The 14,208-nt window shown below is 46.0% G+C and overlaps 1 protein-coding gene across 6 annotated transcripts in view; it reads right to left on the bottom strand.

Annotated features, from left to right (window-relative positions):
• Trim26 (tripartite motif containing 26) overlaps positions 1-13,216 on the bottom strand; it is a 39,768-nt gene extending 26,552 nt beyond the window's left edge. For 3 of the 6 annotated variants that reach the window (XM_045157428.1, XM_045157432.1, XR_006638579.1), the window contains exon 1: positions 12,906-13,011. The gene's annotated coding sequence lies outside the window, so the exon portion shown is untranslated. Of the gene's footprint in view, positions 1-12,905; positions 13,013-13,152 lie in introns of those variants that run through there. The other 3 variants (XM_045157431.1, XM_045157430.1, XM_045157429.1) reach the window with 3 other exon arrangements.
• Between the last annotated feature and the right edge of the window lie 992 nt (positions 13,217-14,208).

The raw sequence follows: 14,208 nt of genomic DNA, 5'->3' as shown, positions 1-14,208 counted from the left end.
AAACTCTCAATCCTCCTGCCTCAGCCTCCCCAGTACTGGGATTATAAACCTGTGCCACTATGCCACACTTTAAAAAACCCTTCCCCAACCTACCATGTTTTTCTATGATTCTGCCCTTTTATCATTTATACCTGCAGCACACTCTGTGATTATCTCTACTGGCTTCTACAATAAGGGGTAAATCCATTATTCTCCCCTCCTCCATTCCTGGCTCTTAGGCAGACAGAAACCATAGCAAGGCAGAGCCTGGCAAGTCCTCAGGAAACAGCAGTCCACCCCAATAAGTGCTTGCTCTCTATGCAGGGTACCCCCAACAAACTAAAGTCCAATTCCACCAAAGTTCACCCCTGGCAAACCAGTGAGTTTACTGGGCTTCCTTACAGAGCATGGCCAAGGGGTTACTTACAGGAATATGAAGACCACAAAACAGTCATTGAAAAGTCTCATCCCAGCTTGGATAACAACCTCATAGCTGGAGCTCCCTGACCCTTGATCTTCTGCCCTATACAGTCTCCCTGAGGACAGAAGACCTCATGCTTCACTACACACTTCTCAGGTGAGCGCCTAGTGACCCTCTTCAATCTTCCTTCTGTGGAGGAAATGTCCACAGGCCCAATGTCTTGTGAGCAGTCACGGCAGAATATGATAGATGGCAACAACTGTTTTCCTGAAAATTGTATCACAAAACAACCCTCATTACCTTATTCAAATAAATGATCTGAACCCCAAAGGTGACAATTCATGAATTACCCTGTGTCTGAAGGCATACACCCTGCCCTGGTACAGAGGTGGGATGTGCCCTGTTCCTTCATTAAGTCAGGAACCACCTGCAATTCTGCAGAACCAAGAAGGCATTCCAAAAGACAAGGCCTGGGATGTCCTGGCACCCTACTCAGACAGAACTGGACAGACACTCATTATCCTTTGCTGAGCTCCCCTTTCTCCCCAATCTACCTTTCTCTTAAGATGAGACTCTCATAAACACCTACCTTGCATGTGTCAGATTGGCAGGAAGTGACACTAGTTTCTAGCGGCACAGTGGATGCTGGGCATGCTTGGTTGTGAGAATCACTGTGAGCTACAAACACTAGCTGCCAAGTGTTACACTGTGAACGTCTGCACTGGGCAGATGCTTACAATCCTGTGCTCACCCTGCCCTGCCCAACTCTAGAGGGAAAGGGTCTGAACTCTGGCCCTATGCTTCGACTCTAGCTGTGACACTTAGCCTGGGGTTCATGCACCATGGGAACCCCACTGAAGAGAGCACAAGGCCCAAATTGAGGCCCATTTCTTAATTTAAAATAAGAAAACTCAAGCTAGAGAGATGGCTTAGCAGTTCAGTGCTTGCCTGTGAAGCCTAAGGATTCCGTAGGCTCGATTCCCCAGGACTCACGTTAGCCAGATGCACAAGAGGGTGCACGTGTCTGGAGTTCATTTGCAGTGGCTGGAAGCCCTGGCGCGCCCATTCTCCCTCCCTCCCTCTTTCTCTCTGTCACTCTCAAATAAATAAATAAAAATAAACAAAAAAAAATTTAAATAAGAAAATTCTCTCTGGGACTGGAGAGATGGCTTAGAGGTTAAGGCACTTGCCTGCAAAGCCAAAGAACCCAGGCTGGATTCCCCAGGACCTACATAAGCCAGATGCACAAGGTGGCGCATGCATCTGGAGTTTGTTTGCAGCAGCTAGAGGCCCTGGCACACCCATTCTCTCTCCCTCTCTGTCTCTCTCATTCTCAAATAAATATGAATTTTAAAAAGTGCCAGGTATGGTGGCACACGCCTTTAATCCCAGCACTTGGGAGGCAGAGGTAGGAGGATCACCGAGAGTTCAAGGCTACCCTGAGACTACATAATGAATTCCAGGTCAACCTCAACTAGTGAGACCCTACCACGAAAAAAAAAAAAGGTGATCTGGCTATGTGAGCTAGAGAAACAGCTGCACATCTGAAACTTTTTCCCTGTTGAGACCCAAACAAATTCGCTAATCACCCAAGAAAAGGCAGACAGACCAAAGCATGATTGCACCAAAATCTAATTTTGGTGAGCAAATAAGTTTACTAGGGTTACTTATAGGAGCATGGGTTACTCAAAGGCAGCTACATCACCAAGTCCCATCCCATCCTGGATGGTGCCCTCCTGGAGCCCCCTTCTAGTTAGCCTTCTACCTCCTATTAATCTAGCTTCTCCCAAGAACACTTATAGCTTGGGGGGGGGAGGGCAGGAGGGAACAATTGCTACAATCCCAGGTGAGGGCCTTGTGACCCCGCCCCTCTTTCATCTACTAGGGTCTTGTCAATAATAACTCTATTACCATGGATCTGGTATCATAGTATTGTTCTGCTAAAATGTTGTCATAGCTACCAAGCCTAAGCATTATTAACTTCAAGATGGCATATTGAGCCCAGAGGAAAAAAAACACCACACAATAGGTTGGTTATAGCTATGGACTGGACACATAACTGTGGCATGAGATCCTTGTGACCAGACAGTGCCTGTTGCAGTCTGGTTCACATTGCTAGAAGAAAACACCCTACCAAGAACACTTTGGGGGGGGGGGCTTATTCTGGCTTATAGACTCAAGGGGAAGCTTCATGATGGCAGGGGAAAGCAATGGTATGAGCAGACGGTGGACATCACCTCGTTGCCAACATCAGGTAGACAACAGCTACAGGAGAGTGTGCCAAACACTGGCAAGAAGAAACTGGCTATAGAAACTGGCTATAACATCCATAAGCTCGCCCCCAACAATACACTGCCCCCAGGAGGCTTTAATTCCCAAATTGCCATCAGCTGGGAATCTAGCATTCCAAACACCTAAGTTTACTGGAGACACCTGACTCAAACCACCACAGTACCCATGTGATCCTATGTGAATCTTATTTTCTCCCACAGACCAAGCCACAGTGGTGCTCTGAAGACAGTGCAGGGCACATGCACCATCAAGCCAGGTTCTGGCCAGAACTTCACAGCAGAAATTCCTATATGGCTCAGAGGGAGCTGCCAGCTGGGAGGCTAATGAGACTAGGCTTTAAAATGCCCTTGTCAGAGGTGAGGTGGTGCTTGCTTTTAATCTCAACACTCAGGAGGCAGAGAGGAACACTGAGAGTTCGAGGTCAGCCTGGGCTAAAGTGGAACCCTACCTCAAAAAAAAAAAAAAAAAAACCTGTTTTCCCATTCTCTGTGTCTGTCTGTCTTCCATCTCTCTCTGTTTGCAAATTAAAAAAAATATATTTTTTAAAAGGGTAGGCTGTAAAGCTGGGTGTGGTGGCACACACCTTTAATCCCAGCACTAGCAAGCAGAAGGAGGAGGATTGCTGCAAGTTCAAGGCTACCTTGAGACTCCATAGTGAATTCCAGGTCAGCCTGGGCTAGAGTAAGAGCCTACCTCGGGGAAAAAAAAAAAAGTGGGCTGAAGAGATGACTCAGCTGTTTCGGAATTTGCCTGCAAAGCCTAATGACCGGGGTTTGAGTCCCCAGTACCTAAGTAAAGCTAGATGTACAAAGTGATACATGCATCTGGAGTTCATTTGCAGTGGCTCGAGGTCCTGGCATGCCCATTCTCCATGTGACTCCTCTCTATCTCTACTTACAAATAAACAAATATTTTTCTTAAAAAATGTCCTTGTCCTGCATCTGATCTGCCGGGCAGCCTGAATTGAGAGAAAACTAGGAGGCCCCTGTGTTTGTGCTTGGAAATCTACCTAATACTGATATGTTCAAGAGTGGTCTGATGCCCTGCACCAGAGAATATAAGAAGGAACACTGTATCATCCAGCAGGATGGCTCATCCAAGAATCACCTGAGGCGGCTTCAATACCCAAACCAACTGAATGTGAAGATCTTGAGGTTGTAAGCCTCAGAGCTCTCTACCATCTCCCCTCCTTTCAGCCTCCCCCTAAGGCCATGCTCCAACTAGACCTAGGACTCTGACGTTACCTCCTGCTAGGGTAACTGAGATTTCAAAGAATTTAAGGACCAGATAGATAGCTCAAGGACCTGTTTGCAAAGCCTGGTGGCCAGGGTTTGATTCCCCAGTATCCACATAAAGCCAGATGCACAAAGTGGTACATAGGTCTATAGTTTGTTTGCAGTGGCAGGAGGATTTGGCACACCCATTCATATTTTCTCTCACTCTCAAATAAATAAATGAATAGTTAAAAATAACCTTTTAAGCCGGGCATGGTGGTGCACACCTTTAATCCCAGCATTTGGGAGGTAGAAATATGAGGATTGCTGTGAGTTTGAGGTCACCCTGAGACTACATAGTGAATTCCACATCAGCCTGAGCTAGAATGAGACCCTACCTCAAAAAAACAAAAATAAAAATAAAATTATATATATATATATTAGCTCAGCTAAAAAAAAAAAAATTTTACTACATTAAAAAAAAAAAAAACGAGCCGGGCGTGGTGGCACACACCTTTAATCCCAGTACTGGGGAGGCAGAGGTAGGAGGATTGCCGTGAGTTCAAGACCAGCCTGAGACTCCATAGTGAATTCCAGGTCAGCATGGGCTAGAGTAAGACCCTACCTCAAAAAACCAAAAAATAAAAATAAACAAAAAAAACTTCTTTCCTTCTGTTAGACAATCCAGAATTTCCTTCTATCCTTTTACCTGCCACTTTGCTCCAGGTTCAAGTTTGGTTCCTGTTCAGAGTCCCCTTCCAGCTTGCGCTGTCCCTTTCCTCTTGACTCCTGGTTTGTAGTCCCTTTCCCCTTCTGTTCTGAACCCTAGCACTTTCTCACTGGCATTGAATAAAATTTTGGGTCCAGCTGGGCATGGTGGCACATGCCTTTAATCCCAGTACTTGGGAGGCAGAAGTAGGAGAACTGCCATGAGTTCAAGGCCACCCTGAGATTACACAGTGAATTCCAGGTCAGCCTGAGCTAGAGTGAGATCCTACCTCGGGGGGGTGGGTCTTGGATCCAAGAAATTGTCTGCCTCAGAGTCCTCTGTTGAGTACCCCACACCTGGCAAGTGGTGGGCCAGGTTTTGGGTTACAAATAGTAAAGAAAAACTCCCAGGCCCAGAAAGCCAAGTGCCACATGTTCTCTCTCATATGTGGATCCTAGCTACAGATGATTGGGCTTCTGCGTGAGAAGAAAAATACTTGGTAGCAGAGGCCAGTAAGTTAAAAAGGAGACATAAAGGGAAGAGAAAGGAAGGGAGGAGGGTACTTAATAGGTTGATATTGTATATATGTAAGTACAATGATTGAGATGGGGAGGTAATATGATGGAGAATGGAATTTCAAAGGGGAAAGTGTCAGGAGGGAGGGAGGGAATTACCATGGGATTTTTTTTTATAATCATGGAAAATGTTAATAAAAATTTAAAAATTAAAGAAAAAAAGAAAAACTCCCCACATAAGCCAGGCATGGTGGCACACACCTTGAATCCCAGCACTGGGGAGGCAGAGGTAGAAGGATTGCTGTGTGTTTGAAGACAGCCTGAAATTACAAAGTGAATTCCAGCTCAGCCTGGACTAGAACGAGACCCTACCTTGAAAAAACAAAAAAAATACAGATGATTATAATCTCCAGTGAGCACTGGGACTCACTTGGTAAAAGATTATTTGCAGACAGAGAAAGTGAGGGTCAGAGCTCTGGCTTGGTTTGCCAAATAGCAGAGCTGGTGAGAGAGGCACATCCCAGGCTGGGGCTCCTTCCACTTTCCACTGCTGCCCTTTGGTGCCCTCATCAGTGGTGTGATGGAGAGATTTGGAAAACTGAGGAATCTGACAGGCCTCAAAAGAAAGGGTGGTGGTGAGTGGGGAACTGAGGACTGACCAAAGGTGAGGTGCAGAATAGGATGCATGGGCAGACTGTCAGGGATTGAGCAGAGGATGGAAAAATTAGAAACAGATTATATGCAAGATTGGGGTCACATAAAGAATTCTAAAATACAGCCAGGTGTGGTGGCATACATTTGTAATTGCAGCACCTGGAAAGGGCAGGGAGACGTGACACAAATTCAAGATCAGCCTGGGCTACAAAGACCTTGTCACAAAACCATAATGATAAAATAACCCCCTTCCTGTCCTCCTCACTCTCCTCCCCTGCTTTTGTACCAAGCTGCTCTCAGATCCAGCACAGCCAGATAAAAGAATGCAGGACTTTATCTTAACAACCTTGGAAGGCACTGACTAAGAGGGTATTACAAATCATCCAATCAGTAACAGGTACTAAGTGTCAGGAATTGAGCTCACATCTAGTTACATCTGGCAAAACAGTGGGATTTGTAGACCCTCAAGAATTTCTCCTTTTAAGCCTCGGCTCTCCTCTGTGGACAGTGCTCTAGTTACTCTGGCCTTCCTACTGTCCCTCACACATAATGAGCTGAGCATAAAGTGCCAATGTGGTCAGGTAAACAACCCTAACTAGAACCCCTAAATGGCTTTCTGGTATCCCAAGGATTAAGTCAAGACTCTTTCCCCTTCCCTTCCCCTGGACACCGAGATAACCCAAGTCCAGCCAATTCAGCTCACTTCTGGCCACTTCCCCTTCCAAAACAACCTCATCTCAAAGATAAGCCAAAGCCCTTCCTAGGCCTTAAAGTGCTAAACCCTTCCATGTCTGCACCTCTCCAAACATTGTTTCCTCCACCTTGACACTAACTCTTCCCACTTAACCTACACTTTTTCAGCTTGAGTTCAGATGAGCGCCACCTCCTCTGGAGACTCTTTCTAGACTTAACTGGAACATCAGGCTGCATGTTTCCAGCAGGTCATGAAGTTTGGCCCTGGGAATGTATAAAATCAGGAGAGAAAAATGTTTTGAGGGAATTAATTACAAAGGTGGTAATCACTGTAAGAGTCCCAGAGCTCTCTACCTAGTCCCCTCTTCCTCTCCTCCCACCTGGCAACGCTCTAACTAGGCCTGGGATTTTGGAACTATCTCCATTATCATAACTGAAGGGTACCTCTAGGCTGAAAGGGAGGGTACCACCTTCCTCCTCCAGCCCTACCTCAGCATATGACTTAAGGCCCCTGCCTGGCACAGCAGTTTCCCTCCTCCCATAAAACCTTTTCTCATTCTCTTCTGGCTTTCTGGTTGCAGGGACATGCACACAACCCTCTCTTCTCTATCTCCTTCTTTCTCTTTCCCATTAGAATAAAGTCTCAAACCCAAAGCCGGTGGTGGACACCTTTGATCCCAGAATACAGGAGGCAGAGGTGGGAGGATTGCCATGAGTTTGAGGCCACCCTGAGACTACAGAGTGAATTCCATCCAGGTCAGCCTGGGCTAGAGCAAGACCCTATCTGGGGAGGGAAAAAAAAAAAAAAAAGATAAAGTCTCAGCCAGGTGTGGTGGTGCATCTCTTTAATCCCAGCACTTGGTCTAAGCTAGAGTAAAACCCTACCTCGAAAAGCCAAAAATAAATAATTAAATAAATAAAGTCTCAAACCCAAAAAACTATGCTTGTCTCAGTGCAACCCCCAAATCTAACAATCACTCTCCCTTCAGTTTTAGACCTAGGTTTTCATCCATAAACTGAGTGTGTGTGTGTGTGCTACATATCTGTTTATGCATATGTGTATGTTTTCTTGTTTGCAGGCTCAAAAGAATGGAGTTAAAAAAAAAAAAAGATTGGAGTCATATTGCACATTTTTCTGCTTGGGTTTCTTTTTGACTTCCATAATGATGATGTCGTTGATAATTCATGTGACTGCACATGTTTTGCTAATTTTCATTGCTGCTCTGTAACAATTCTTTAATGCTGTCTGGTTCTGATGGCATCTGGATTATTTCCATTTGGCACCATTATAAACACTGCTCCTATTATCCTGTCTGCACACATGTGCTACCACATGCAGACAAACAGACGCATCTCAACTTGACTAGAAGAGGTCTAGCTGTTTCCAAAGTGACAATATTTAGTGAGGACTGGCCTCTCCTACAGTGTGCTGCAGGAATCATCTTTCTAGCATGGATCTCACCCTGTTATTCTACTTCAAAAGACCTGAGGTCAAAACTGTATGAAAATATATATATATATGCACACACACAAACACACACACCCCAAAATCCGGCCCCAATTTACTCAAACAACCCATAAGCTCTGTCTCATCCCACCTAGTACTCTGCAGCTAGGTATGTAGGGAAGATAGTTCCTTCTTTACCTCCCTACACTCCTCCCCTGACCTTGTACATGCTGTTCCCTCAGTTCAGCCTTGAATAGGCATGTTTCCTATCTGTGAGGTCCTTCCTGTGTCCTCCCCCAGTTCTATATTTCTATAATAATACTATCACACTGCTCACACTGATTCCTAATTCATTTTTGTTTTGTTTTGATTTTCTCACCAAACTAGAATGTAAACGCAAGAGTCATGCTGGGAGGTGGGAAGATAGCTCAATTGGTAAAGTGCTTGCTTTGCAAGTATCAGCACAATTTCAATTCCCCATACCCCTGCAAAAATGCAGGGCATGGTAGTGTGCCCTGTAATCCTAGAGCTGAGGAGGTGGAGACAGGTGGATACCTGCATTTCAATAGCCAGCCAGTCCAGCCTAACTGGTGAGCTCCAGGCCAGTAAGCCCTACCTAGATCAAAAAAGAGGTGGGAGCTGGGCGTGGTGGCGCACACCTTTAATCCCAGCTCTTGGGAGGCAGAGGTAGGAGGATCGCTGTGAGTTCGAGGCCACCCTGAGTCTACATAGTGAGTTCCAGGTCAGCCTGAGCTAAAGTGAGACCCTACCTAAAAAGAAAAAAGAGGTGGACTGTACCCTGAGGAGTGACACTTGAGATGCATACATGCACACAAACATACTTGCACACACACATATACATGAACACATACAAAGATGCATGTATGAACTTACAAAAATAAGTCATGCCTCACTAATCTTTTTATCTCCAGTATCTGGCCCAACATATTGAAAATGTTATCCATGGCTCAGGGTCCAACTATCTTCCCTTTCCCCACCTTTCACAGATTCCCATTTCACAAGTTTGCATTAGTAGCAGGCTCTGAGTACTAAGACATTCATTGTCACATTCCCTTAGATCTTCCTGGCCTCCCTACACAGTCTGCCTGCCTTTGTCTGTCTGTCTCTCTCTCTCTCTCTCAAAATTTAGAGAAAAGGTCCAACATTTCATTTCATCAACCTAGCAAGTTCTATTTCATCCTTGATGCCAGTCAAATTAATCTTGGTTCTCTACACACTTCTCATGTATTTTCTGTTCTGATCCTGGGAGTGGAAGTCAGAAGTCATCCTAAGAAGCCTTAATTCAAAGGTTCTACCTTAAGGTCTGCAACATGGTGTCAGATCTCTTGCGTAAAGTGACATCTAAAAAGTCATTCACCAGCTGGAGTTTAGAAGTTAAGGTGCTTGCCTGAAAAGCCAAAGGACCCAGGTTCAATTCCCCAGTAACCCACGTAAGCCAGATGTACAAGGTGGCACATGCATCTGGAGTTCATTTGCAGCAGCTAGCAGCCCTGGCATGCCCATTCTCTCTCTCAAATAAATAAATATATTTTTAAGAAATCACTCACTACCCCCAGGGCCTATTTCCTTACTTCATAACAAGAGGAAAATGTGTTACAAAGTTTACCATCTTGTTTGAAGTTCAAGAGATCACATAAATAAAATTGTGTGCATGACCAAAAAACATTGTTAAAATAGGAAAGCCACAGAACCAAATGGAAAGAGCTTCCAATGGCAAAATCTGTACCAAGTTGAACAACAAAGTAAAGCAGTATTGTATTATAATCCAAAATATAAAGTAAGTATGTGTAAAACCATAGTGGTATAAATGACTGCATAAATTAATGTAGAAAACAAGTCTCCAATGCAGAATCATTTCAAATAATGTATGAATGGGGTCAGAGAGATGGCTCAGCATCTGGGGCACTTGCCTGAAAAGCCTAGGGTTCAATTCCCCAGTGACCATGTAAAGTCAGATGCACAGTAGCACATGTCTGGAGTTCGTTTGCAGGGGCTGGAGGATCTGACATGCCCATTCTCTCTCTGTCTTCTACCTCTCTCTGCTTGTATTAAATAAGTAAAAACATATTTTTTAAATAATGTATGGAAGCCAGGTATGGTGACACATGCCTTTAATACTAGCACTTGGGAGGCAGAGGTAGGAGGATCACTGTGAGTTCAAGGCCACCCTGAGACTCCATAGTGAACTTCAGGTCAGCCTGGGCTAGAGTGAAACCCTACCTTGAAAAACCAAAAAATAAAAATAAAAAATAAAAAAATAATAATATATGGAGATACTTGTCCTCAAAGCAGAAAAACATAACTTCCTACTTCTTCGGTGTAGTGACTTCCCTCTAAAGAATATAGCATACAAAGGAAGAAAAATACAGTACATTACTTTACATTAGAGAAACATGACACACACTCAGCCAGGTGAGGAAAATCAACAGCAAGCATAAAACTTGATAACAGCATGAAACCCTTGCTGTGGTGTGTTGAATATGGAAATCTATTTGCATTTCCTCTTTGGAGAAAGACATTCCAATTCTGATACAGGGACACCCTATAAAATACTTGTCCAAATACTATAGCTTAGATCTTATTAACCCCAAAGGTCACGACAGCAAAGGATTGCTCTCTGCACTGACACTATGAGGAGACAGTGGAAACTCTGAAAGGTGGGGGACTAATGGGAGGTCTTAAGGTGCTGCCTTACCACAGGCCTAAACCACAAACCAACATACCAGATCATGGAAAGCAACCTCCAAACTGTGAACCAAATAAACCTTTTCTCTTTATAGGTCAATTATCTCAGATAATTGTTATGCCAGTATTTCTCAAAACTTTCAAGCTCATCAAAAGTCTAAGAAACTGGGCTGGAGAGATGGCTTAGCAGTTAAGGCACTTGCCTGGTAGGCTAAGGATCCAGGTTTGATTCCCAGGACCCACATAAGCCAGATGCACAAGGAGGTACAAGCATCTGGAGTTCTTCTGCAGAGGCCAGAAACCCTGGGGCACCCATCCTCTCCCTCCCTCCCTCTCAAATAAATAAAAGTAAAATATTTAAGACAAACAAACAAACAAAAAGGTCTAAGAAACTGCCACTGCCAAAAGAAGCACAAGAAAACATAACAATTAAGTGCAAGTGGTAAAGCAAATGGGATCATGTAGAAAAGGTACTTAAGAAAATACCTAATATACTGTGGGGCTTGGTCAATAATATGTAAGATGTTAATAAAAGGTAAAACAATCTGAGGTCTATGGGAACTCTAACCTATTACAAGTTTCCTGTAAATCTAAAACTTTTCTAAAATAATAAAATCAAAAATGTTCAGCCAAGCTTGCTGCTGGCCCACTCTTGTAATCCCTATAATCAGGTGACAAAAGGATATAGCTGGTTCCAACCCAACCTGGCTACAATCATGAGTTTCAGGTTAGCTTGAGAAACACAGCCAGACCCCTTCTGTCCAAAAGAAAAAAAAAACAGGGCGGGGGGGGGGGGCGGCTGGAGAGATGGCTTAGCGGTTAAGGTGCTTGCCTGCAAAGCCTAAGGACTCATGTTTGACTCTCTAGGTCCCACTAAGCCAGATGCACAGTAATGCTGTAAAACCCATGGAAAAATACCAGGAGCCCAAAACAGCCCCCCAGATGCAGACAGGCAGACAACCTTGTGACCATAGCATGACCATTAACCCCGCCTAATGTATTATAGATAACCCTGTCAGGATGTTTCCGAGAAGAAAACAAAAAAAAAGGGATCCCCACCGACTCCAAGTCTATTAATAAGTAACCAGTAACCAGTGCTGGGACTGAAATCATGCTTCTGCTTCTGTAAACCTGCTTCTGCTCTCCCTAACTCTATAAAAAGAGACCCTTCCCCTTGCCCGGCGCGCTCAGCCTCTCGAAGGACTGGAGTGCCCGCAGGCGCCTGTGTGAACAATAAAGCTGCCTCTTGCCTTTGCATCCAGTGGCTCAGTCTTGGTTCTTGGGTGTGGGTCTCCCACCACGGAAGATTCCCCCTCCCCCGGGAATCTTACAATGCAAGTGCGCAAGGTCACACATGCACACAAGGAGCTGTATCTGAAGTTCGATTGCAGTGCCTGGAGGCCCTGGGGCACCAATTCTCTCCCAATCTCTCTCTCTCATAAAGAAGGAAAAAAGGGCAGTCCACTAGGCTTGTCTCAAAAAAAAGTAATTTATTAAAATATTTTTAAATTTTATTTTTATTTACTTATTTGAGGGAGAAAGAGGCAGAGAGAAAGAATGGACGCGTCAGGACCTCCAGACACTGCAAAAGAATTACAGACAAATTGCTGGGCACCATGGCGCACGCCTTTAATCCCAGCACTAGGGAGGCAGAGGTAGAAGGATCACTGAGTTCAAGGCCACCCTGAGACTACATAGTGAATTCCAGGTCAGCCAGACCTAGAGTGAGACCCTCCCTCCAAAACAAACAACAAAAAAAATTATACATGCACCACCATGTGCATCTGGCTTACGTGGGTCCTAGGGAATTTGAACCTGGGTCCTTCGGCTTTGCAGGCAAGCGCCTTAACTGCTAAGCCATGTCTCCAGCCCCTTCCATTCCCATGCCAATTTTTTAAGCCTGGTTTTAGAAAAGGTGACTTTTTTTTTTTAACTTGGAAGAAAATACACTAGAGATCATGATTTCAGCTAATAGTTAAACAAGAGGTTCAGGCATGCATGAACGCATGTCATTCTTCCCTCTTTTGAGGCACATACAAATGGTTGCACAGTCAAAATCTGGAATACACTGGGAATTTTTAAGTGTTTCCCCCCCCCCCCCATTTACTTCACAAAGTCAAATTTACATACTTTTTGTTTAAGGCTAAATAGACAGAAAACTAGCATAGAAAAAACGCAGCTCCAGCTCCAAGCCTATGTGGCTAAACCGGTTTACTCTTATATATACATATAAAGGAAACCTGACTTGGGTCATGAAGCGGGACTGGCCACCTACCTACAAGGCTCCAAGCAACCAGAACGTCATCCCGGCACGCTCACTTCAGGTTGTGCGTGCGAACCAGCAAGGATGGAGTCCGAGCTGGACGCGGAAAGCGAAGAACACCGCGAGGAAGAGGCGAGAGGCCGTCAGGCGAGCAGAAGGGGCGGCGGGCCGCGCGCGCCCTCCGCCGCCGGCCTGGCCCAGCTCTGCCCCGGGCCTGGCTGCCGCCCGCACCCAAACCCTCGGCGACTCCCCCACTCACCGGCGCCGCACTCCGGGCCGCGCAGCCGGGCTCGGCCGCTCCCTCGGCGGGTGGGAGCGCCCCGCGCAGCAGCGCCGCGTCCGGCCCCTCCGCCTCCCGGCCCCGCGGGCCCTCCGCCGAGATTGCGCCCCGTCCAGCTCCGGGATAGGCGCCTGCTGAGCTCCGCCCTCCAATGGCAACTTCGGATCCCTCTACGTCACTAGTCACCAGGCGAATCCAGGCAGCGGCGGGGGATGGTGTGGGGGAGAGGGAAGGAAAGTGAAATCGCAGGCGGCGGAAGCCGCCAGGCCAAACCTGGGGGTTTAGCGCCTCAGCTTTGCTCCCGGCCGCTTAGGGCGCCGACTTCTGAGGCCCCGAGGAATCTGTACGTAGGGCTGAGGTACCAGAGTCCCCGCGGCCTTCCGAGTTCCTGGGTGAACCCGAGGTGGCGTCCTCGCAGGGGTTCCAGTTTAAATAGGACTCCCGCCCTCACCGCGGCCTTGGTGTGCCGACTGGACACCAGAGACCAAGTATTTCCAAGAGTCTGTTTACCCAAATTACCATTTCCGCCGTGTGGGTGGAACACGCCTTTAATCCCAGTACTTGGGAGGCAGAGGTAGGAGATTCCTGTGGGTTCGAGACCTGGACTAGACCAAGACCCTATCTCGAAAACACATAATAAATAAATAATAAATTACTATTTCATAGTGGGGCACGTTATGTAAAATCTCCTTCAACAAGGCAAGCGCTGTCCCTGTTTCACAGAGGAGAAAAGTGAGGTCTAAACTGGATGGGGTGGGGAAGGATGCTGCCTCTTTTTATTTATTTATTTATTTATTTATTTAAGAGCGACAGACACAGAGAGAAAGACAGATAGAGGGAGAGAGAGAGAGAGAATGGGCGCGCCAGGGCTTCCAGCCTCTGCAAACGAACTCCAGATGCGTGCGCCCCCTTGTGCATCTGGCTAACGTGGGACCTGGGGAACCGAGCCTCGAACCGGGGTCCTTAGGCTTCACAGGCAAGCGCTTAACCGCCAAGCCATCTCTCCAGCCCGGATGCTGCCTCTTTTGTAAACTA

This window comes from Jaculus jaculus, chromosome 8, assembly GCF_020740685.1.
Source record: "Jaculus jaculus isolate mJacJac1 chromosome 8, mJacJac1.mat.Y.cur, whole genome shotgun sequence".
Taxonomy (NCBI): domain Eukaryota; kingdom Metazoa; phylum Chordata; class Mammalia; order Rodentia; family Dipodidae; genus Jaculus; species Jaculus jaculus.
The sequence above is the reverse complement of the archived record's forward strand: the minus strand, read 5'-3'. Positions and strand labels throughout refer to the sequence as shown.